Genomic DNA, 27,562 nt, shown 5'->3' on the forward strand with positions numbered 1-27,562 from the left:
TCCATATGTTCCACACAAGATTGAAAAATCAAATAATAAAACATATTTATAGAGAAAAAACATTATTTCCTTCAAGATTCTGCTTGAATACTATTTCATGTGTGAAGCCTTTGCTGAATCCCTGTGTCTTGGTAGTATCCATCTCCAATAAATTTTACTTTGCATGTATCTTATTATATTTTGTATATGCTTATTCATGCACATGGCTTCCCTGACCAAATGTAAATTCTTTATGAGGACTATTTCATTGTTTCCTCAATGCATAGTATAATTCTTGTTGTACAATAGGTGTTAAATAAGTGCTTTTCTAAAATTGATTGACCAAATACCAAAATAGGTGTTAGAAACATGAGTTTATTGAAATAGTTGACCACATTGTCCAAGAAGTAAGGATTCCTGTATCCCTGCTTTCTGGAGGAGTGTCTATTCTTCCTGAATCTTAGACTTCTGGATAGAGGAAAGGGGGTTTCCTTAGTAATACATTTTTGGAATCCAACCTTCTCAGCAGAAAAAGAGGATTCCCTTGTCAAGGCTATTTGGCACTTTGTACTACAAGCAATCCTAATTTCAAGAATTCAAGGATCCAATCTGATCAAAAGATCAAAACATTAGAGAAAATCTCAAATGAAAAAATTTCATTAATGGGGAAGAAAATTTGTTTACAAAGTTGTTTGTGAGATTCTCTATTTGATAATGAATGTCAAACAATTGTTTAAAACAATTTATTGAGGACAGATACTATTCTGGTTTTGTCTTTATATGTGCAGGACCTTAAATTCAGATACACTTAATAATTACTTGTTGAATTAAGCTGAATTAAATTGAACTTAAATGAAGTGACCTTGGGAAAGGAGACAGCCCAAGCAGCCCATTTTACAAATCTTTGAACTGAGACTACAAGAAGAAAGGGACAGGAGAGAAGGGGAGAAAGGCTCAGAATCTAGGAAGGTAACTGGTAAGTGGTGTCACATTTAGAAACTGTGAAACCCAAAACATAACAGAAAACCATTGCAACTCAATTTCTCCTTTTGAATTTTTGGTTAAACTAGCCAGGTCTGTTACAGATGAGAAAGACATGAAGTTTGATGTCTTCCCCAACTTTCCTTCTAAAGTTGAGCAAAAGGAAGGGATTGGAAAAGAAAATGTTAAAATTAAAGAGTAGTTACAATTAAAAATATTCTTTTAAAATCAAGAACACATTTTTCCAAGAAGATTTTGTTTTTATTAGTGTTTTAAGATGATTCTTAATGAATTGAAGAGAGAATAAGGGGGAAATAGGCAAAGGAATCTCATAATTGTGAGCTAAATTCTCAAGCATCTTTCTTTTGCCTCTTTTCTCCTCCTTCCATCCCCTGTCAAACAAGAACAAAAAAGGAAGCAGAGGGGATGACAGGGACAGACATGACTTCAAATATTCCCATTCCATCTGCATGACTAGTTGAAAAAATAGCTGAGCAACACTTCCTTCCTTTGTCTGAGGGCATGAATGCACACACGGTTTCCCAGTCATCAATATTTGAAGTATAAATGAGAGATAAAAATAGAAAAAAAAAACATATTCTTTCTTTTTAAAGGTTTATAAACTGTCAGTAAGATTGTGGTTCCAAGCAAAACATAATTAATCTACTAAGAAAATCAAGGCTAAAAAGCATCTCATTTTTCACTGCATTACCAAAAAGTTGTTCCTTCATTATTTTCCCAGTATTTCTCTGATTTGCTTCAGACTTTTCTTTAAGAGATTTCCGCTGGCTTAAGAATTCTGCAATTTGGGGCAATATGAGAGTATGTCACTTTGAAAAGAGTTGGGATAGAACTCTGATGTCATTGACCCTTTTTCAAAACAACAGACCAACTAGACACCTAAAGACAACTTCTGAAGATAAATTGGATGAAGGCATAATTTGGGCCTGAGTCATCAGAAGCCACCCTGTTGAATAAAAAGAATCCTTTAGCTTTATCATGAACCTTTATTGTGACTGGATCCCAGAGTCCAGTCCTAATGTAGTCCCATGAGGGATAGAATGGTTCTTCTACCTAAAAGTCTGACCTATACCCATACTCTAGAATCTGGCAGGAAGTAAAAGTATGGGGAATCCAATAACCAAGGAACATGGAAGTGAGAAAAGTCTCTCTTCATCCCAGGACTTGAGAATTTTTAGTGGATCAGCTACCAGGCTCAAGGAGTAGGAAAAAGTGGTAATCAGGGTCATGGCAGAGGATGTAAAAAAGAAGGAGGTGATTTCATCCCATGGCTCCATGAAGAAATGGAAGCCTTTATGCTGCAGATGGAACTAGGACAATACCACACACCTTTTAGAGAAAAGGAGGTTCAGAAAGATCTCTTCATCAGGCCAAAATGTCATATAAGTCTACTTCACCAGCAAAAATCACCAGATCTTATAATACTAGAGGAAGAAGGGACTTCAATTACCTGCTGCTTCCAGACAAAATTAACATAATAAAAATAGATGCCTTTTAATCCTCCATTAAAGATGTTTTTAGGAATCTTATTTCACAATCTTTATCAACACCATTCTGTTATTTAACCATCTTAGAATACAGCTCCAAGATTTAAACATTTAGAAACAGAAAGGGTCCAAAATACTGGGTAGAAAATCTCTCTAAAGGGTTTGTAAAAGCAAAGGGCTCCATTTCTATCTCTGATGAGTCCCTAAATTACAGTCATATTGTCATATAGCTTCATTTTACAGATGAGAAAATTGGGTATGATAAATAACTTGCTCAACATTATACAGGTAGTTTGAATTATTATATAAGGCTTCCTACTTGGTAATCTAAGACTTTTTTGTCTGAGCCATCCATTAGTTCAGATAAACTCTCTCAGCTTTATTTAAACCAATTTCATTTTATTAGTGTTTGACATATAGGGGCCTTTAATAAATGTTTGTTGACTGACTGATTGCTAGTCTTAAAAAAAAATGGAAAACAACTTTCTGACTGAATATGAAATGGTTAACTTCCTTAGTAGCCAATATCCCATCACTAAAGGTTTACAAGGGCTGAATATCATCAGGGAATGTACTAGAGTGCCTCTAAGTATTGATAGAAAAGGGAAAATCTCTTCAACTTGTTTTGGGAATGAATATGTAATTATATAGCCAATAGTCACTAACTTACCTTCTATTTACAGATATCATCAGTTAAACACTTTCAAGAAGAAAGAAACAGGCCTTCTATTATTAGGATTTGTTCCCTAATCCTTCACATTTTAATTTTTTTTTACAATTTTTATTTTGTTTTTATTATTTTATTATTTTTTTCTTTTCTCAATTAACAATTAACAAATTAATTTATATCAATCTGTCTCTCCCATTACTATCTCTCAATTAACAAATTTTAAAAAACAAAAAAAACTCTTATTAATAGCTGCAGAGTCAAGTAAAACAAATTCCCATTTTAGTCATGTCTATGGATAAATATCTTTTTCTGTTCATCACCTCTCTTGTCAGGAGGTTAATGGCATCTTCATTCTTTTGGACTCATGGCTTGTCATGGTATTGATCAGCATTCTAAAGCCTTTCAAAGTTATTTTTCTTTATAATGTTATTGTATAAATTATTCTGTTTCTTTTCATTTTACTCTATTCATATAAGTCATTCTAGTTTCCTCTGAAATTGTCCATTTTATCATTTTTAATGGCACAATAATATTCCAGCCCTTTACTCTCCTTAAAGAACAAATTCAAAGAAAAAGGAACAGATAGAACTTAGGTTGTATTGGAGCAATTTGGTTATCGTAAGCAATATATGTGTGTACATATGTATGTGTGTATATATATATATATATATATATATATATATATATATGTATGTGTACATACATATATAGACAGATAGATAAATAATAGATATTTTATAAATGATAGGTAGCTGGGTAGATAGATAGATAGATAGAGGATAGATTGATAGAGAGATAATAGAGATGGTAGACAAATGACTGATTGATAGATGAATGAATGGATAGACAAATATATACATAGAAAGAAAGATAGATAGATAGATAGATAGATAGATAGATAGATAGATAGATGATTACTCCTTGGTAGTCTATCCATCTCTCTTGGTTAGTGTGTTTTGCTGAAACAGTCACCATCTTAGGAAGAAAGCTAGTAAATGAGATGTGTTTCCATCCATTTATCTGCCAGTGATTGGTTTAAGATGCCTTTCCAAAGTCTTGGCACAGCATCATTTGGGAATACAATTGATACTCTGCACTTAGAAAAGTCTTTCAGAATGGATGATCATTATAATATTGCTGTTACAACCATCTCCAGATTCTCACTTAGCTTTGCATCAATTCATTTAGGTTTTGCCATATTTTTCTGAAACCGCCCCATTCATCTTATTCCACAGTACAATAGTACTCTATTACACTCATATATTACAGCTTGTTCAAACATTCCTCAACTGATGAGATCCCCTCAATTTTCAATTCTTTACCCCTACAAAAAAGAGCTACTATAAATATTTTTGTACATAAAGGTCCTTTTTCCTTTTCACTTGATCTCTTTGGAATACAGAACTACTAATGATATCGCTGGGTCATATGCCCAGCTTTAGCCTTTTGGTCCTCGTTCCATAGTGTTCTCCAAAATCATCAGAACAGTTCACTATTCCCCTAGCATCACAATTTCCCATGCTTCCCGATAATTCCCTAATCCCTAGATTAGTGGAGGAAGTTTTTACATCAAAATTTCCCCACATAAAGTTACAAGTATGAAATAAAGAAAGAATGTGTAGATTCATGTTCTTGGGAATAGTTGTCATACATTAACCTTTTCTTTCTTCTACAAATAATTCTATCTACTGTCAAAGCAAATCCTGTTTTTTATGCTTATCATTCTAATGCTATTCTTATTTTATAGTTCTTTTTCAAAATTCAGAGATTTTTTAAAATTAAATAATGAATGTCACCAATGCTGATTATAGTTCAGAATTATTTCCTAGAGTATACATGTCAAATTCTTATTAATATGTCCCAATAGAATGTTAGCACTTAAAAACATTGCATTGCAATGAGATGGCACAGCAGATAGAACACTGAACTGGGAGCCAAGAAAACAAGTTCAAATCTGATTTCAGACACTTACTAGCTGAGGGACCCTGGACAAAGCACTTAGCTTCTGTCTGTCTCAGTTTATTCAATTATAAAATTGGGATAATAATAGCATCTACCTTGCATGGTTGCTGTGAGGATCAAATGAGATAATAATTATAAAGTATTTGGCACAGGGCCTTGCATATGGGAGATACTTAATAAATACTTGTTCCTTCCCATACTTCTCCTTGCCCTGGGTGGTTTACCATGATTGCTATGTTTTTTGCCTGTTAATCTGCTTTAATTGTCTTTGCTCATTTTGATACTTCACAATTGCCTTGTTGACTCTAAATCTAATACTTTGTATTGGACCCTTATGAACTCCATCTCAACTCCCAATTCTCCAATTATTAGATTCAAATAAAAAAGAAAACAGTTTATTTCATTAAAAATTATTATATGGCCCTAGTGAAGAAGAACTGATTTCTTGCAAATTTTGCATACCTCTGGGGACATAGTGAGATCTCAAATATTAAATCAATTAACCAAACTTACTTCCTGGATATTTTTCTCTTAGGCAGTGAGTTCTTGATAGTAAAAGATGATCTGGTTTAAACTTCTATCAAGTGATACATAATCATCAAGAAAAGAATTTGATTTGCCATTTGACAATTAGGTAATACAACAGTAAAATTTTACTGCAGCCAAGAAAACTGAAGTTCAAATCTAACCTCAGATACTAGCCCTATAATCCTGAGCAAGTCATTAACTTTTATCTGCCTCAGTTTAGTAAAATGGTGATGATAATAGTTGTACCTACCTCCCAGGAATATAGTGAGAACAAAATGAGATTACTTTTTTAAAGCGCATTACAAACCTAAAAGCATTATGTAAATGTTAGCTATTGTGACTATTATAATATTGAAGTTGTTAATATAATAGGATTTTGATCACTAGACTTCCCCAATTCAAAGGGAAAGGATCATTGGGCCTAAAAACCAAAAAACAAAAAAAAACAAAAAAAAACAATAAGCTTTGGAAGCTGAATCTATTAGGAAGATGTCTTTTACTCAGCAGATTTTTCCCTTCCATTTCCAGAACATGTCTGAAAAAGCATGTCTCCAAATAGATACTAATTAAACATCTCTCTTATTACCTTTCTGATTTTTTAATACTACTGATTTTTGTCAATGAGTCCTCTTCTACTGGGCAGTCTATAGATACACATAATAAAGGGCATTGTTTTATTTATTGGATAAAACAGAGAGCATGAGCTCTGGAATTTAGAAGAATCAAACTTTTTCCCACATATAATCTTCAATCACACATATAGACTAAATTTCAAAAGGTTTTCTGGTATTTGATCATTTTCCTTTTGTATAAAGTAATCCTTCCAGGCAACAGTTCCTCCTTTTACTGAGTTTCAAAGCCTTCTGTAGTCATTATGACACAAAATTATTCCTTTCTACCATTGCGGGTAATAAACAACTGTGAGGGCTGAATAGACAGTGTGACTCTCTAATGATTCACCTCTGTTCTAAGGCAGTAAAAGACATTATGATAGAACTCTTTGATCCTATTTATATTAAAAGTAAAATGTCTCTGGTTGAAATGGTGCTAAAAGCAGCACTAATTTTAGTCCCCTGGACGCCTTTAAAGAAAGATGGTTTTCAGAAACTCACTATTAGATTGGAAGGAAGCTGTTCACTCTTGCATTTCCAAGGTACTTCTAGAGCTTGATTTTTCCTTTCTCAAGCACTTTATCCCAAAAACACATTTGAGTACAAGACCCACAAATTGTCAGCACATCATTTGGTGAACAGATGATAGTAATCATGATAATTATGGATTAGTAACTACCCTACAGCATAAAAATAGATACATCCTGCCTTTTGCCCAGTGGGTTCATCACCTAAAGAAAGCAGGCAAAATAACTGGGACATAAAAGCCAACATTGACAGATGTTATATTAGTGGTATAGTTAAGGATTTGACGTCTATACTTTCATTTTTCTTTTAACCTAACCAATATCTCTAAAAATCATCTTCTAGAAAAAGAAACTGCAATAATAGGTAGGAAGTCAAGAGGACACTAGAAAAAGCCATTATGATATATTTCTTTTTTTATATAACTTTTTATTGACAGAGCCCATGCCTGGGTAATTTTTTTACATTATCCCTTGCACTCACTTCTGTTCCAACTTTTCCCCTCCCTTCCTTCACTCCCTCCCCCAGATGGCAAGCAGTCCTATACAAGTTAAATATGTCGCAATATATCCTAGATACAATATATGTGTGCAGAACTGAACAGTTCTCTTGTTGCACAGGAAGAATTGGATTCAGAAGGTAAAAATAACTTGGGAAGAAAAACAAAAATGCAAGCAGTTTACATTCATTTCCCAGTGTTCTTTCTTTGGGTATAGCTGTTTCTGTCCATCCTTGATCAATTGAAACTGACTTAGATCTTCTCTTTGTCAAAGAAATCCACTTCCATCAGAATACATCCTCATACAGTATCGTTGTTGAAGTGTATAATGATCTCCTGGTTCTGCTCATTTCACTTAGCATCAGTTCATGTAAGTCTCGCCAATCCTCTCTGTATTCATCTTGCTGGCCATTTCTTACAGAACAATAATATTCCATAACATCATTATGATATATTTCAAAAGGAACTGGATTTCAAATAAGAGAATCTAGGTTCATATCTGGACTCATCTCTTATTATATATGTATCATAGGAAAAGACATTTAATCTTTCTGAGTTTTCATATATTCATCTGTAAAATAAGGGAATTGAGCTAAATAACACAGAGATTCTTTTCTAATTAGCAAAGAGGAACACATACTAAACAGGAAAGGGAATGTATTTCAAGAGTATTTGTTCATTAATTCAAAAATATTTCATTGAGCTCATGTTGTATTACCAATATTAGAGTAGAAACATCAGTAAATAAAAAGGAGAAAGGAAGAAATCTTGTCCTCAAGATTCTTGCAATCTAATAAGATGGAGAAAGTGATTGGGCTTAACTAATCAGTGGCTAAAGATTGCTTTTCTTTTCTTTTTTATTCAAGTATTTTATTTTTCCAAATACATGCAAAGATAGTTTTCGACATTCACCTTTGCAAAACCTTGTGTTCCAATTTTTTCTCCCTCTCTCTCCTCTTCTCTCCTTCCCCAGGACAGTAAGTGATCTAATATGGGTAAAACATGTGCAATTTTTTTAAACATATTTCCATATTTGTTGTGCTGCACAAGAAAAATCACATCAAAAGGGGAAAAAATGAGAAAGAAAAAAACAAGCAAACAAACTTCAACAGCAACAAAATGTTAAAATACTATACTTTTATCCACATTCAGTTTCCATAATTCTCTTTCTGGATAAGGATGGCACTTTCCATCAAAAGTCTGCTGGAAGTGCCTTGAATCACCTCATTGTTGAAAAGAGCCAAGTCCATCAGAATTAATCATCATACAGTCTTATGTTACTATGTACAATATTCTCTTGGTTCTGCTCATTTCATTTAGCATCAGTTCACTTAAGTTTTTCCAGGCTTTTCTGAAGTCAGACTGCTCATCATTTCTTATTGAAAAATAATATTCCATAACATCCATATACCATGACTTATTCAGCTGTTCCCCAACTGATGGGCATCCACTCAATTTCCAGTTCTTTGCCACTGCAAAAAGGGCTGCCACAAACATTTTGCACATGCAGGTTCTTTTCCCTTTTTTGTGATCTCTTGAGTAAAGATTGCTTTTCTAATGAGATAGGTATTTAGAAAATTATATTAATATTTTCAGTCCATACTATTTCCATAGTTCAAGATGAAAAGAATGAAGTAAAAGAGACAAAATAAATATGTGCTGGGGTTTAGAAAAGCTGAAAGTATTGTCAAATTCAAGGTCTTTCATACTTGGCTCTTTGCCCCAAACTTTAATATATATAATAAAAGAGAAGTACATGAGAGAATGGAGATAGAGTTGTAGAAATGACTGAACCAGATGGTTCTCTCTATGAGTGGGAATTTAAATTGAATAGTTTTGTTATTCATCTTTTGTTCTGTATAAGGACCAATGGCACCATGAGATTCTCAACTTACCTATGAATTGCATTAAGTGAAACAGAGTTGCACAGTCATCAACCTCATTCTCTTCTCCAGAGTCATTAAAATCCAGTGGCAATACAAAAGTCAGAAAGGCAACATGACATGGTGGATAAAGAGTCTGGAAGGCTGATTCAACTCCCCCATTCTGATATTATCAAGACAGGGTAATCTTGGGTAAGTCTTTCAATTTCTTAGGCACCTAAACAACTTTCTAAAGCAAAAGTGTTTATCTACATGAGTAGAAAAAGTTTCCTTTTACATTTCCTATACAAATGAAATCACAGATCCAACCAAAAAATATTGAAAGGAAGGAGAAAATTACCAAAGAAGCAATGAAAGAAAAAAAAAGTTTTAAGAATGATATAAGAAAATTTTTTTCTGAGAATTTAACTATATCCATGGAAATAAAAAAGGAAATATCATGTAGAAAAGATAATGATAATGTTTTGCTGGGGCAGAGGTGGAGAACTAAGGGGAACAAAGGAAGGGTCATTGAAATAGGTATCAGCACATCTGGTTCTGTCCTCTATCAGGAACTAAAGTCTGGACTCTGCCACTAATTTGTAAGCTCAGTGATCTCCTGTAAAGTATTTCAAGTGTAAAAAAGAAGGCCTGCCCCAACTGCCACTTCTTAAAATGAATGTGTGTATATGTGTAAATGAAATCACTTTGAAAATTTTAAGTGCTATACAAATGTGAGGCAAAATTAACATCCTCACATTTTGAAAAGAGGACAGATGAAAAGTACAGCTACCATATTTATTTTCATGAGAGATGCAAAATTTAATTCCAAAATATGTAAAATGAGAAGTCATATAGCTCATAGCAATGACATATATGAATAAATCTTCTTGAAACAGAAAATACTGTGACATTATAATAAAAGGGGTAAAACAAGACAGAAACCACTTTATATTTGCATACAAAAATTTATGAAGATATGAGGATTCCATAGGTGATATCTCTCCTTCCTCTACACACACAAACACAAGTCAAGTCTTTATCTTCTGATTGAAGGAGAATGGTGTTTTGGATAGCAGGATGGGGGGGGAAGGCTGGGGAGGAGGAGGAGGTTTTTTCCCTTCTTTCCTCACTTTTTTATTCTTGGATTTCCCAAGAATATATTTACAAATAATATATAATAATATATTTAAAATAATAATAATGTGAGTTTCCCACACATTTTCTCAGGAAAAGAATGATTCTCTAGAAATCTTTGAGCTTTTATTGTACAGTTCCCCATAAAAGATGAAACCAAAATAATAAATTGAGTGAACAAACTTTAATTGAGTGTTTATTCTGTACCAGTCACCATACAAAGCTCTCAAGATAAAAAGAAAAGCAAAAATAATATGAGTCCTCAAAGAGCTCACAATCTAATGGGGGAACAGGGAAGAAGATGAGAACATATAAACAACTATGAACATGCTAGATTCATACAGGACAGAAAGGAAGTTATCTTAGAGAAAAGACACTAGTCATGGGATGGGGAAGATGGCCAAAGACTTTTTTAGAACGTTAGATTTGAGGTGAATCTTGAAGGAAGCCAGGGAAGCCGGAGATAAATTATCTTCCTTTCTACAGGTATCACTAATGCACTCTCTTCTTTTTTCTTTTTCTTTTTTATTTTCATCATTTTTAACCTCTGACAATCAACAACTACAACCATTACTAGACATTGTCAATTTTTTGTTCGGTCATGTCTTAATCCTCATGATATCATTTGGGGTTTTCTTGGCAAAGATATTAAAGTGATTTGCCCTTTCCTTCTCCAGCTCATTTTACACATGAGGAAACTGAGGTAAATTACTGGGTAAAGTGGCTTGGCCAGGGTCACACAGCTATTAAGTGTGTAAGGCCAGTTTTGAACTCAGGGAGATGAATTTTCCTGGAGTCGGGACATTTTTTGCGTCAGAAGATCCAAAACCAGCTGATGCCTGAAAACGAATCCCCTCATTATATTGCCTAAGAAGTCAACCAGTTCTTGTTTGAAGACCTCTAGTAATAGGAAATCCACCTAATTAGATTTTTAGATAGCTCTAAATTCTAGGACATTTTTCATGACTTCCATTCTGAATATCTGAAGATAGTTCTAATGTCCTCCCTAAGTCTTCTCTTGATCTTCAAATGGCACATTTAATTGATCAATATTTTTTCCATCAAGAACATTCTATGTGCAAGGCAATGAACTAAGTGCTAGGATAACAGAGACCAAAAGTAAAATAGTCATGCCCATAAGCAAAGATGTGCTGGAGTTAGCTATTACCTGCTCAAAAGAGAGATTATGGTAAACTTTTTAGAGTGAGCACTTTATGCCTTGGAAAATTCTACACATCAGAGCTTGATTTACTGATTTATGAATTGCCTAGATTTCAGAAAATGGTGGAGAAAATGTTAATAATACAGATTAAACTTGAAGTGTGCCCTGAATAGCTGTTTTTTTTTTTTCAGGAAGTCACTTGTTAAACATTTTTTAGCACAACGCTGCCCACAAGGAACTTATATTCTACTATATGGACATAATTTGTTATTGTTCAGTCATTTGAGTCATGTTTGATTGTTTATTCCCCAATTAAGGTTTTCTTGGCAAAGATATTGAAATGATTTACCATTTCCTTTTCCAGCTCATTTGGAACTGGATGGGTGAGGAAATTGAAGCAAACAGGGTTAAGTGACTTATCCAAAGTTAATAAGTTTCTGAAGTTTTGAGTCTCAGCTTAAGCTATTAAATTTCTGAGGCCTGATTTGAATTCAGATTTTCCTGACTTCAGGTCCGGTGCTCTATCCACTGTGCCTGCCCCACAACATATTTAATGATAAATAAAAACAAAGTATATGCAAAGCAATATTTATTGTTCTAGTTACTCTCCTCCTAATGCTCTTGAATTTATTGTTCTTCCTAAAATGTGACAACCAGAAATGAACACAGCATTCCAAACATATTAAATCAAGGGCAGAGCTCAGTAAAACAATCAACCTCCCTAGTGCTAGACAAAAAGCATATAAACATTTTAGGTTGCTATAACACTGTATTGATTCCTATTGAAATCGTGGCAGATTTATGCTTGTAAATGTTAAACAATCAGCTCTCCAGGGAAAAAGCATATGTAAACATAATTTAAAGTTATTCTACATTAATAATAATGATAATGACAATGATGTTGTTGATAATGATGACAATATTTATATAGCAAGTACTCTGTGGAAGGCACTATGATAAGTGCTTTGCAAATATTATCTCAGTTGATAGATTTGAAATCAGATTTTCTTAACCCCAGACCCTGAGTACTATCCACCAGGCCATCTAACTGCATCATTAACATTTTCTCCATCTCTTTCTTAAGCATAGACAACAAACCAATAAATCAAGCCCTAATGTGTATGTAGCATTTGCCAAAATGTGAGGTGCAATTGGCCATACTGAAAATTTAATAGTTGGTTCTCATGAGATGGTTTAAGCTAACCTCAGCACCCCTTTGGCTCCTAAAACACTCAAATCTTTTTTCAAAATATTTTTCATCAAGCAATATCTCTCTCATTTTGTACCATAAAGTTGATATTTGGGGAGAGACACCAGTAACCTTATTAAATTCAGTCCTACACTGTAGCTTTTCAAAAGAGAGACAGAAAGAGTAGTTCCCTCTCTTCTCTAGCATCAAATATAAAATCCACTTATAATCTAACCTTCCCCCCCTATCCTTCTAGTCTTCTTATACTTGATTGCCTGGATCTTCCAAAAATGGAAAATCCTTCAGGCATATTCCCAGATCCAGTGTCCTTGCTGTTCTTCCAACATGACAATTCAATTCCCAAATCCAGACATTTGCAATGGCTATTACTCAGGTATAGAACTCTTGCTCTCCTTAACTCTTTCTTCTTGATTCTCTGATTTCTTAGAAGTCTTAGCTGAAAGCTCACTTTCAACAGGAAGCTTTTGCCAATTTATCTTAATTTTAATACCTTCCTTCTGATGATTATTTCATTCATATTTGTATTTCATTCATATTTGTATGTATGTGTGAATAGATGTGTGTATTTGTTTGTACATAGTTGTGTTCATGTTGTGTTCCCCATTAGACTTTGAAGTCCTAGAAGTCACAGAAGGCACTTTCGTCTTTAGAACCCTAGAGATTAGCCTGGCATACAGTAGACACTAAATACATGTTTATTGACTGATTCACTGACACATATCTCTTCCTTTGACTACAGAATGGTATAACAGACTTTGTGAAATAATTCTCTAAAATCTGGCTTAACGATGTCTATAACATTCTCTTAATCTCATGGTCTAGTAACTGTATCAAAAAAAAGGAAATTAAGTTAATTTGCTATGACATGTTCTTGATGGACTCATGGCAGCTTTTTTTTTATTCATAGCTTCCTTTTCTCAATATTCATTGATTATCCTTTTATTAAATCATTGTAGAATTTTTCCAGAGATAGAAAAAAGGTTTACTGTCCTAGAATTTTCAAACTATTTTCTTCTTTTTTTTGGAAAAGCCAAGCAATACCTGTCCTACAATCTCGCAATTTTTTTTAGTAGTTTTTTATTTATTCTCACCAATCATTCAAATAATAGAAAGTTGGGAAAAATGTTCTATTATCCACAACATAGGAGGAATTTAATTTTTCCATGTTTAATATCATGGTAATATTCATGATATATTTTGAAATATTCTCATGTGAAGAAATACAGGGACTCAGTAGAGGAAACATAATTAGATAAAGCATTTGGAGCAGACAACAGAGAGAGAAATGAAAGAAAGATCAGCATGGGAGTACGCTACTAACCACTTGGAGAATAAAAAGCATTAGATGAGATTAGCATAACAGGGTACAAGCCTGGAATATAACTATTATTGTTAACATTTATATAGCAATTGAAAGTTTGTGAAGTGCTTTATAAATATTTATCCTATGTGAATTCAGAAAACTGATAGTGTAGTATATCTGCTGTCTCTCCACAGAGTGGTAGTAAGTTATATGTGTGGAATGAAACTCATACATGTAGACGTGTGTATGTATACACATATACATACAAAATATATATATATATACATATGTTTATTTATCTACACACACACACATATATATACATTTATTTATATGCATACAACAATGTATTGATAAGACATAACCAATATGTTTATTTGTTTGGAATTTTTCTCTAAATTTATTTATTATTAGGGATGATGCTATGGCTAGCAAGAAGGATAAGGAGTAGAGAGATGATGAGAAATACACTGATTTTTTAAGGGAATAAACTAAATGTTTTAAAGAACAAAAAAAAAATTTTATCCTAAAAACATTTCCTAGAGGTAGGCGTTATGATGCTCATTTTACAAATGAGCAACCTGAGGCAAACAGAGTTTAGTTGATTAGTTCAGAATCAAACAGCAAGCATCAAAGGGCTTTCAATAATCTAGATATCTGCTGGAAGCTATATCTCTACTCAAAAGCAAAGTTGCTGATAAATTGATGATTTGCATTGATTATAGTTTTATCCTTCAAAAACAACCAGAGAAATTACTATTCCTGGATCTGAATTCAATTTATAAAATGACACTAACTGCTACAAATGTTTGAAGATAGTTATGAGATCCTCTTCTGATACTTTGCTCCAGGATAAATACACAATTCAGTCATGATAATTCTCTAGCAATGGTTTGCATCCCTTCATTATTTTAGTCTTCCTCCTTTGAATGCTTTCCAACAGCATTACTAAAATGTAACACCTAGACCTGGGCAGGTGTGATTTATCTGGATAGGAAAAAGAAGACTATCACATTCATGGATCTATACTATCTGTTTCTATACTTTAAACTTATAGTCACTTGAGGATTTTTTGGCTCCCAGTATGATACTATGAACTCACATTGTACTTAAGATCCACTAAAATGCCTACATCTTCCTACATGTCTAGCCATTCTCTCCATTTCTCTCACTGCAGTGGAGCCCTAACCAGTTGTCCTTTCTATATCTTGCCATTGGACTACAAATGACTGGGAAAGAGAGTGAAGGTGATGACTTTGCACAACCTTGCCTCACTTAAATCCAATTCACTTGCAAGTCAAGCCAAAACCCTTCTGATATCACTAGTTCTCTTTAAGAATAAAAGACAAACAAAAACTCTTCTCATTGTGCAGAAATCATCAAGTTGAAATTTGTACTTCAACTTTAGAACTCTTTATTTAAGCCTATTAAATTTTATCTTCTTTGATTCATCTAAAATTTCTAACTAATAAGAAATTTTGGCTCCTGATTTTGTATATTGTATGCAAAGGTTACCTAATCAGGTGACAATGATTAAAGAACTACCAAGGTGGTATAAAAAACAGTTTGGAGCTGGCAAGGTTCATTTTATCCAAAATATGAGTCAGGCAATTATAAATTCCAAGGCCAAGCCAGGACTGAAGTGGGATTTTTTTTTTGGTGAGTGAGAATCCAAAATCCTGAAACAAATGAAAGTACTAATTATAGGGGCAGAGATTTAATGCCAAAAGGTCAGCACTGTTTTAGGAGGAAAGATAAAGCAGATGTCAGCTGCCTTGAGCATTACCTATTTCAATTTATCTCCTCCATAGCTATGGTCTTTTATAATAATTGCTTGTAAAAAAAAAGAAAGAAAAGAACTTATATGTAGAAAAATATTCATAGCAACTCTTTTCTCAGAACAAAGAACTGGAGATTAAAGGGATGCCCATCAATTGGGAAATGGTTGAATAAATTGTGATATGTGATTGTGGTGGAATACTATTGTTCTATAAGAAATGAGGAACAGGATGCTCTCAGAAAAAACTGGAAAGTCCTTCATGAGCTCATGCAAAGTGAACTTTGTACAGGATACAAAGTAATAGCAATGTTGTGGGGTACTCAGCTGTGAATGACTGCTATTCCCAGAAATACAATGATCCCAGACAACTCTGAAGGACTTATGATGAAAAATGCTATCCATACCCAGAGAAGGGACTAATTGTATCTGATATAGATTGAAACATATTTTTTTTTACTTTATTTTTCTTGAGGGCTTTTGGGGAGAGGGGGAAGGAATCTCTATTTTCTTTCACTACATGACTTATAAGTTTTGCATGATATCATGTGTACCTTCCCCATGAAGGGTGGCATGGGGAGGGAGGAAGGGAGAGAGTTTGGAACTCAAAGTTTTAAAAACATATAAAAAATTTACATGTAACTGGAAAAATAAAATATTTTAATTATATTTTAAAAAACAGAATAAGAAAAAAGAAAAACAGAAAAGGAATACAAAACAAAATAAAACAAAACAAAAAAGAACATTGTCATGTGCCCAGCAGAGCATCAGGGAGGGTTCAAAATATATAACAACCAATTACCTGATAAAGAAAGTATCTATATTAAAAGAAGTTATATTCATGTGTCCATTTTTTCATCCTTGTAAATGCTGCTTATCTTATTTACTGTATCCTCCCCCCCCTTTCATCCTCTTACTACCCCCAAATAGGGGATAGTTAAGAAAGAATATATTTATATATACATATGTAGATATATACATACACACACACAGAACTCCAATCTATACACACACATCTTTCCTATTGCTATGAATATTGTTCTACATATAGATTCTTTTCTTTTCTTTTTTTTTTTTAAACAAGCAATTTGCCTTGCTATTACTTAAACTTCCTCAGCCATGGATCCCTCCCTTATCTTCTTCCTTCATTCTTTGCTTCCCTGGCCACCCATCCTTCCCCCCTTATGTCTTTGTATTGGTTCTTTATAGATTTTGGAGAGTGCTATACCCTTCATGGTATATATTAGGGTTTCCTATTTAACCCATTCCCAATGAAAGTAGTTTTTAGATCCCTCCCCCCCTTCTAATGCCTCTGTCAGTTCTTGCTCTGTACTCAATTTGCATAATATAATTACTACTTTTACCTTAACTCTGCCCTAGTCGTTCTTTTGAGCTACCCTATTGTTGATGTCAATCTTAAACATATGCTATACATTTCTCATATAAAAAATCATAATCAATTTGTTGGTGTTGAGTTTCTTGAAAGTGATCTTTGATACTGCCTCTTAATATGTTGAATTTTCTATTAAATTCAGATTTGGTTGATAGAAAGTCCTGAAAATCTGCAAGTTTGTTGAATGTCCATTTTTTTCCATTCAATATTATAGATAATTTTGCTGGAGATGATATTTTTGGTCACAGGCCTAGTTCTTTTGATTGTCCTAGATATGATTCCAGGACCTGTGGTCTTTTTATTGTGGCTGCTAAGTCCTGTACAATTCCAATTGTAGCTCTAGTGTACTTGATTTTTTTTCCATGTTTCTTGCAAAATTTTCTCTTTGATCTGGGGGTTTTGAATTTGGTAATACTATTCCTGTGTGGTTTCCATAAAATATTTCATTGAAGTGGTGATCAGTGGACTTTTTTTTCTATTTCTGCTTTCCCCTCCTGTTCTATCAGTCTAGGACAATTTTCCTGGATTATTTCTTGCATTATTATTAGACTTCTCCCTTCTTAGGGGTTTTTAAGCAGACACTAGACAACCATGTATCAAGTATGTTATAGTTAGTGTGTGGGTTGGACTTCATAGAGACTAAGTCTCCTTCTCTTATTCTGTAATTCTCTGAACCCAAAGGACCTTGGAGAACATCCAACCAGAAGAGCAAAGTGAACATGAGAAGGAACAGTCAGATTAATTGGGAACCTAGAACAGTGGCATAAAGAAAAAATGAAGAAAGATTATTAAGAAAGAAGGGATCGTGAACAATGTCAAGTGTTGTTTAAAGGTCAAGAAAGGTGATGATTTAGAAACTGGTTGCTAGAGTTGACAGTTTAAAAGACATTTATGACCTTTATAGAAAATGTTTAGCAGAATGATAAAAGTTAAAACCACGTTGTAATGGATTGCAGAGGAGAACAGTCTTTCTGGGAATCTAACAGTGAACAAAATGAGAGAGATGCTTCTTTGAAGATCTACTAGGATGAGTAGGTCATCTGACAAAAAGAGGGAGGAATGAAGCTAATGGCTTAAGTAAAAGATTTAAAAGTCACAAGAAAGTAACAGGGAGATATTAGGGACAGACCTTCTGCTGGCTTTCTATTCATCCAGATTCAATGCTGGTCTGAAATAAAGCATTCATACATCATTTTAAAAATATTATTCTAAACTTAAGAAATAAAACAAGCATTTCCATAACAAAATGGAATGGGGAAAAAGATGAATGTATATAAAACTAAAAATCTGTTATTGCTATTTGTTTTTGTAGGGAGGGGGATTCTGTTTTTCTTATTTAATTCTGAGCTCTCTACCTCTCTTGCCTCAGGTACATTATTGAATTTCATTCTTGTTTCTTTAATGCCACATTTGTCTTCAACCCTCAACTTTCTATTATCCTGCCATTGACTCTCCAAGGTAGCCTAAAACAAAGAACACAAACATGGATAGTTATGAGTAGCATTATTTCTCCAATGTCTTCTCCTCATTTTAACTTAGGCTCCTTTTTAAAATCTCATCCCATCTCCCTCAATCACTGCAGAACCAAGGTCCCAATTTTTGCTTGTGCTGGTCCCTCAGGCTCTGTGGAGGTGGGGCTTGAATAATTCATTCAGAAGGAAGATATCAGAATAGGGCTAGATAACTTCTGAAGTCTTTCTCAGTTCTAACATTCTATGATTCTCATTCATTTGCTATTCCTTTTAAATATATAGCAAAGTTATCATGCAACTTTATTTTTTCCCCAAGGAAGGCTAGTTAGTCCTAATATAGCAAGCATATGTAGCAGTTTTTCAGGTAAAGCTGATGAGGCCCTTCTTATTTCCATATAAAAATGAGTCTGGTCAACAAATCAAAATGTAACGACTTGAATCCACCAAGTTTGAAAGGTACCAATACCATATGGGTAGGACCTTTTATCTTCCCCCTTACCCCTTCCAAGTGACCAGGAATCCATATCAACTCAACATTCCTGAATAGCCATAAGGAATCCATATAAATGGGAGTACAACTTGAACTTTTCTTCACTTTTGGACAACCAAGCCCTAGCTTTGTCACCTATTAATGAAAAAAAAAAAAATGACTTATTAGAGGAGGAGAATCCTGGTCAAAATGATCTTATGAAAGAATTAAATTGAAGCATTGTTGGTGCATTGTGAACTGATTCAGTCAATCTGGAAAGCAATTTGAAATTATTCCCAAAAAACTACCAATTATGCATAATCTTTGACCCAGCAATATCACTTCTAGGCTTATACCCAAAACAAATTTTAAAAAGAGGGAAAAGTTCTGTTTCTACAAAAGTGTTTGTAGCCATTTTTTGTGATAACAAAAAAATGGAAACTGAGAAAGTGACCATCAATTGAAGGGCAATTAAATAAGTTATGGTATGAAAGTAATCAAATGCTATTTTGCCGTAAGAAAAGATAAAGGAAATAGTTTCAGAGAAACCCGAGATTTGTATGAACTGATGCCAAATGAGGTGAATAGAAACAAAAGAATAATTTCTTCAGTAACAACAATATTATAGTAACAAACTTATTTTATTTTTAATTTCTGAAATAAAACAAGCATTTCCACATCACAGTATAACCAAAAAAAAAAAATTATCAAACATGAAACTGCAAATCTATTATGTATAATTTGCTATTCCTTTTAAATGCATACTAACTTTGACAAAATTCAACATCAAGAGAACTTATTAACAATAATAATAATAGCTAACACTTATGTAGTGCTTACTTTGTACCAGGTTAAGCACTTTATGTTATTATTTCATTTGATCCTCACAATAACCCAAAGAGATAGGTTCAGAGGTTTTTATATAATTAGTTATTATTTTTATTTTTCCCAGGTACATGTAAAATAAGTTTTTTTGTTATAAATATACATTCTTTTTTTACATATTTCCATATGAAGCATGTTAGAAGAGGAAAATCAGAACAAAAGGGAAAAAATAAGAGGAAAAAAAAAACAAGGAAAAAAAAATGCATTTATCCACATTCACTCTCCGTAGTTCTCTCTGGGGATAAGACGTATGGCATTTTCCATCCAAAGTCTAAGAGGATTGTCTTGGATCACTGAACTGCTGAGAAGAACCAAGTATATCATAGTTGATCATAGTTGATCAACACAATTTCCAGCTGTTGCAATGTAAAAGGTGCTACTGATACCACTTGCTTCACTACATCAGTTCATGTAAATCTTTCCAAGATTTTCTAGAATCAGCCTGTTCATCAATTTTTATAGAATAATAATATTGTATTACTTTTAAATGTCATAACTTAGCCATTGGAAGGTTGATTTTTTAATCTCCATTTTACAGATGAGAAAAGTAAGGCAAATAGAAGTTAAAAGTCTTATCCAAAATAATAGTTAATAAATGTACCTGGATTTGAATACTTGGATATTTCTTACTCTAGTCTCCATGTTCCATTTCTTGTATCACCTAGTTGTACCTACCATAAAAGGTTATTTTAGCCCAGATTTTAGAGGACCACATAAAACATGACCCCAGCTTTTTTTTAAAAAATCTGAAACATTGAACCTTATGAGCAAAAATCTCAAGATACCCATGCACCTCTGTAGGTGCAAGATACTGTTAGAGGAGTCAGAAGGAACTTTTCTGTACTCGGTGTTAGCAAAGGAAGTAGGCCATCTGGTAGCTTTCTGCTTTAATTCTTACTAACAAGGTACTAAACTTAGTTGTTTTCATGTTGCTGAAGGGCTACAGAGATTTTTAGTGCCTTTTAAATGAGCTGTCCTGGGACAAAGGTTGTGTGTCCTAGTTATGGCCCAAAAAGAGGGTATATATTTGTGCATTGTGAAGATGAAGAAAAGAACTGGATGATGATGTTCTACCCAAGCTATGCATTAAATTAAAAACAAATGAATGTTATAATAAACATAGTATAAATTCTTAATTTGTCATTTCCCACTTAGTGTTTTCTTTAAACCACATTTCTTAACTGATCTTGTAACATTATATTTCCAGATACTCTTTTATGTCAATACCAAGATGGTTCCATTTTACACATGCACATAGAATGTAAGCTCTGGAACTTGAAAGGCATTCACTATATTCAAAGGAAAATACATCTACAAAGAAAAGGGCTCTAAAAACAACACAGATGCATTATGTTTTAATCACGAGCCAATATTTTAATAGGCATTAATTTATAGTACATATTTTCTTACAGATCAAAGTGCTTTCTCTTTCCCATTGTTAAAATGAACTGGCAAGAGAAATTGGCTGGATCCATAAGAAATGGAGAGAATGCATAGGCAGGGCAATAGAATTTCACAACAGCTGTGAGAGTACTTTGCTGAAAGAGGAGACAAAGGCAGAGAAATGGCAAAAATTTAGGTGCAATATAAACATTTAACATTTGTGCTTTAATGCTGAGGAGAAGGCTCATTTCTATGCATCACTGCACAGAAGCCAGTGAACAATTTCACTTAGGCTCTACAAAGAATTAGGCTCAGAGAACAAGGAGAAGAACAAATGTATTTCTGTAGGATTTCTTTTGAAGAATAGGCCTACTTTCCTGTTGAAGCTAGTAAAGCATTAGTAGTGGGAGGCAGCAAAAATTATAGGGGTGTCAGTATTGTAGTCCAGTTCTCTTTAATGAGTTGCCCTGGGCAAATGTACCTAATCATCTTCCACTATTCATTTCTGCTACTGCCCACATCCTTGCAAATTGGTTCTCATTTTTATACCTTAATAAGCTAGTAATGCTGAAAGCTCTTTTCCATTTTTAACTCTTTGAAACCTGACCTGCTATAAGTGATTTCAAAAGACAAATCCTCTTTTTGCTAATAGAGCACTTTACAATGATAGAAATGATTCATTGTTTCTTCCATATTCCTTTTCTTTGACTTTTCTTTTTGTGATTTACTATCTAATAAAAAATTGGGAAGAGAACAGCATATTCCTTAAGTTTTTTCCTTTTCTCTTCTGGTCCCAAGAATCAATCAACAGTTATGTTCCAAGTTTCATGTAAGTAACAAGAATATACAAAGGCAAAAGCAAAGTAGCATGTTTTTCAGGAACTTCTATTCTCTCAGGGAAAAAAACACATATAAGTAAACACAAAATATATATGGAGAAAATGCTAATTTAGGGAAGGCATTTCCCCAACATATATTTCAGTTGATGAAGCCATACTGATAAGTTTAAGACAGAAGTGAAGTAGCAGAGAATATACTTTAGACATAAGTGAATCCCAAAAGGCATTTGTTCAAAGCCGGAAATTTGAAGACCAGAACCCCTGACAAGACATAAGAGATCCTTGGAGAGAAGTAGCCTTTGGGAACCCAGGTGAGTAACATTTCCAGCAAAGATCTAAGGGGAGCTAAATGCAAACTCTATGAAGAAAGAACAACTAAACCTTACAAAATCAGGAATGTGAGTTGTCTTTGCTTTGTGTGTGTGTGTGTGTGTGTGTGTGTGTGTGTGTGTGTGTGTGTGTGAGAATCTCAATGTATTCTAAATTTGATCTTATTTTTCTCATGGATGCTATTTGTATTTATATGTCCTAGATTTATAGGAGAAATGTTTTGACATTGTAGCTACTGTTTTTACTTTGTCATCTTAGTAAAGTCTATGGTAAGAACTAAATACATCTACTTATTCATAAGATGACACCAGCGTGGGTATTTTAAGCTATGGTGCTAATTAATACTACAGATCCACAGAGTTATTCCTATGATCCAAGAGTGGTAGCCTCTTCTGGATAGATTGAAAAGAGTAATTGCTTCAAATATGAGATGATTTTGGTAGGGAAGCATTAAACTTTGGAGGAATCAGTAAAGACATAGGGGTTCAAGTATATACTCCTACAATTTTCCCTTTCATATATAATGTATTGCTTGAGTTATGTTTTTAAAGAAGTGAGGGATTCTTTGAAGTGGCTAGACACTGCTTGAGAAGTGGAATTGGCATGAGAAACGTCCATAGGAGAGACGTTATTCTTTATTTCTGCTTCTAGATTGGACATATGTAGTTCCAAAATCATACGTCTGGTAATCTAAATTGAAAATTCTCTCAGTTGAGTTGATATATCTCGCTCTCAGTGAGAAAGTTCACTCTTTTTTGTATCTCCTGGTATATTCTAATCATATAATCTTTGATTGTTTCCTTTTTGCTTGGATCAGTGTGTTTCCTTACTGTTGATGATTTCTAATGAACTTTTTTGTGACTAGCATTTATTCTATTCCTTGGTAGGCATGCAGCATTGATCATTACTCTTTCTCCTAATAAGAGTCTTATGAAAACTCTCAAGGCTTGAAAACAAAATTACATGGGAAAAATTACAGGAGGAAAAAATGGAAACTGATGAACTTAATATCTTTTCCCCCAACCTTTCCCCTCCACTAAACTTCCCTGTTTCTGTAAAGGATATCATACTTCTTTCTTTCTTCCAGGTATAAAACTTCAGTTATCCTCTACTCCAAATGCCCCTTTACCCCCATACTGTCAATTATTTGCTAAAACTTGTCACTTTCACATGTACAAAATTTCTTCCATAAAAGCCTTTTTTCTTTATTCATCACCAAAACCTTCATTCAGACTCTTATTACCTCTCACTTGGAATATTGCAATGGCTTCCTAATTGTAATCTCTTCCTAAGTCTATTTCCTCCCCAAACTATGCTCCCCACAGCTATCAAAGTGATTGTCCTCTGTGCTATCCCACTCTGCTTTGGGGTAGCTAGGTGGTACCATGTGCAGAGAGTGCCAGACCTTGTGTCAGGAAGGCCCACCTCCCTGAGTTCAAATGTAGCTTCAAATACTTACTAGCTATGTGACTTTGGGCAAGCCACTTTAACCTGTTTGTCCCAGTTTCCTCATTCATAAAATGAGCTGGAGAAGGATTGGCAAAACACTCCAGTATTTTTGACAAGAAAACCCCAATAAGGTTACAAAGAGTCAGATACAACTAAAATGACTGATCAATTCTGTCTTACTCAATAAACCCATATTTAACCAACTCAATAAACTTCCAGGACTTTTTATTGCTATTGCCTCTGGAATAAAACATAAACTCTTTTATCTGATTTATAAAGTCCTTTACAACTTGGGCCCTGTTTTTCAGCTGAAAAGTACATTGTTCACCTTCTCACATTCATGATCCAACCAAACTGTCTTTATTTTTATTCCTTTTACAAGAATGACATCTCTTACAACCACATTTTTGCACTGGACAATCTCTATAATTCCACCAATGAGGGGAGTCTTCAGCCAATAGTCCTTTTAAGTCATGAGTTACACTTATCTCCATATATATACAGCTATATTAATTAACATGTCAATGCATACCTAATTAAGTAACTTATAAATGATGAATATAAAGTAGAGTATATAAATTTATACCAAGAGTATTTGGAAGAGAACAGTAACCACTGGAGGAAAAAAAGCTTCAGATGATGATTCATTTCCATGTTGAAAAAAAGTGAGGCATTCTGTGAAATAAGGGGAGAACCTTGTAGGTATGGGGACAATGCAAAGGCTTTCACTGAGATGAAATGGAAAAACATAAGCAAAAGAAAGAATACTAATCTGGCTGGATAAAAGAAAAAGAAAATAGGGTGTATGTGGAGGGAGGGTAGAAATGTCCAATGAGACTGCAACTTGGTTGGGGCCAAGTTTTATGATGTTTTATCAGCTAAATAGAGGAATTTATAACTAATCCTGAAAGAGATTTTTAATGTCATTGGAACTGGTCAGATAGACAAACTAAGCTCTTAAGAGAAATCACTTTGACAGAGGTGCATAGGGTAGATTAGAGAAGAAAAAACAAGGCAAAAAGACCAGTTAGAAGGCTGTTACAATAATCTCCGTGAAAGATGATGACATCTTGAACTAAAGTGGTGTCTATGTGATTGAAAAGAAAGGGTTTGACTTCAAAGATGCTGTAACATTAGAAACAGTGAGATTTGCCAAATAATTAGATATACAGGACCAGTGAGAAATTTTGGATAAAGTAGATGTTATGAACCTGCATATATTTTTGTGCACATGTATTAACTCCTTTAATATGTAATTTAAGCTCCTTGAAAGAAAAGATTGTTTCATGTTGTGTCCATCTACTATAGTCCCTAGAGAGTGGGTGCTTAATAAATAAATGCCTGTTGATTGATTGGCAAGATTAATCAAATAATGCAAAGACAAGAGAGCTGTGGTTTCTATCTCCTTTTTTTTTTCTTCTGAATGGGTGAATCCAAAAAACAAATTATTGTTTCTAAATCTTCTAACTAGAATCTTAGAATTCCAACTCTATTTCTAAATTTTGGAGCAATTAACCTCTTAATCCAAAGGTCCTCTAAAAACATTTCAAACAATGATCCACTAGATTTCTCCTAGAATTCTGCTAATCAAAGATAAACTACTACATGAGCTAATTCAGAATGATAGATATAAAAGAGCTACTTAATTTACATATAGTCAGTATAGAACATTATTCATCTGTTGACAACTACAATGTGATATAGTGATAGCTACAGTAGTTGATAACTATTCTTCTCTACTTCCCTAAAAAACTGTGCAAGGCTCCATTCCTGTTTCTCAGTGTCCCAAAGAACAATAGAATTACTAGCAGCTTCTATACCAAGGCATCTGACAGCAAAAGTCTGAAAGAATATTCTAACATCTGTAGGATATAAGAATTAAAATTCTTATCATTGGCATGTGAAGAGCAAAGATTGAGTTGGTTGGTATATCTGTCTTGCACACCTAAGATTCTAAAAAAGTTGGTTTTCCCAAGTTCTCACAAAGACAGAAATCAGTTTACAAGTATTCCTTCCCTTGTCTTATATAAAAGTTTTTCATTCTTTTTTAAATGATTATTCTTTAATTGTTTTTTTTTTAATTATCAGGCATTCTTTCTCTCCTACTTCCCTTTCTTTCCTGGGCAGGAAAAAAATGAAACAGATACAGAGACAGAAATGGAGGCAGAGAGATAGAGAGAAACAAAGAGACAGAGACACAAATGGAGAGAGGAAAGGGAGAGGGAGAAGGAGAGGGAGAAGAAGAAAGAGAGGAAGCGGGAGAGAAAGAGGGAAAAGGAGAGGGAGGGGAAAGGGAGAGGGAGGGAGGTAGAGAAGGAAAAAAGGGGAAGGAGGGTGAAAGAAAGAGGGAGAAAGAAGGAGAGAGAGAAAAAGAGAGAGAAAGAAAGAGAGGGGGGAAGGTAGAGAGGGAGAGAAGGAGAGAGAGGGGGGAAGGAGGGTGGAAGAAAGAGGGGCAGAGAGAAAGAGAACAGAGAAAGAGGCCATAACAAATATACATCATCAAGGAAAACAAATCACCACATTGGCCATGTCCAAATGTGTGTCCATATGTACATGTATGTACACACGTGTGTATGTATAAATATAGCATAGCTATCACTCATCCTCTGGAACTGTGATTATTCATCACATTGATAAGAGTTCCTAAGTCTATTATGGAGTTATTTGTCTTTACAATTTTCATTGTTTTCATGTTGTTATCATATAATCTTGTTCTGCTCAATTACTCTCCATTAGTTTATCCAAGTCTTCCTAGGTTTCTCTGAGACTTTCTCTTTCATCACTGCCTATGTAAAATGAATGGCATTGCGTTGTATTCATATACCATAATTTTTTCAGCCACTCTCCACTTGATGGGCACTCTTTAGTTTCCAGTTTTGTCCTTACAAAAGATCTACTATAGATGGTCCGTTTAGAGTACATTAACTTCCAGGACCATAATTCCAAATTGCTTTCTAGGACATCTATATCAATTCATGACTCCATTGATAATGTATTAATATGCTTGTTTCAAAACTTATCATGTATTTTATTTTCTTCTGAAAGAAACAAATACTTCAATTAGATGCACACACATGCCAAAATAATTTTTCTTTTATCATTTCATATTACTTCTAAATTATTTCAGTCTTCAAAAAGAAACTGTAATGCCAGATAAATTTATGACCATGGCAAGTTAATAAGTATGGGTGTTCAACAAATATTTATTAAGGACTGATTAGATGCAAGGTGCTGAGCAAGGTGTTGATAACAGAAATATGAAATGAGAAACAATCTGCCCTTAAGGAACTTGTCAACACTTATAATATACACTGTATAAAGATAAGTTTAAGGTAAAGTGTGAAGGGAATCAAGGAGAGAGCCAGAGAAAGTATGCTGGGAAAATCGGAGGCAAAGAAAGTTGAGAGCAATCAAATGTGTTGGGCACTAAGTGTAAGAATGCAAAAGATGCTCCCTGCCATCCAGAAGTTTACAATCCAATAAGGAAATAACATGCAAACAAACATATACAAAGCAATAAATAGGAAATATTTACACAGGAAAGGCATTAGAATTAAAAGGCACTGGGAAAGTTGGTTTCTGTAAAAGATGGGATTTTATTTGGGACTTAAAGGAATCCAGGGACAAT

Source organism: Antechinus flavipes, chromosome 3 (genome assembly GCF_016432865.1).
Source record: "Antechinus flavipes isolate AdamAnt ecotype Samford, QLD, Australia chromosome 3, AdamAnt_v2, whole genome shotgun sequence".
NCBI classification, from domain to species: domain Eukaryota; kingdom Metazoa; phylum Chordata; class Mammalia; order Dasyuromorphia; family Dasyuridae; genus Antechinus; species Antechinus flavipes.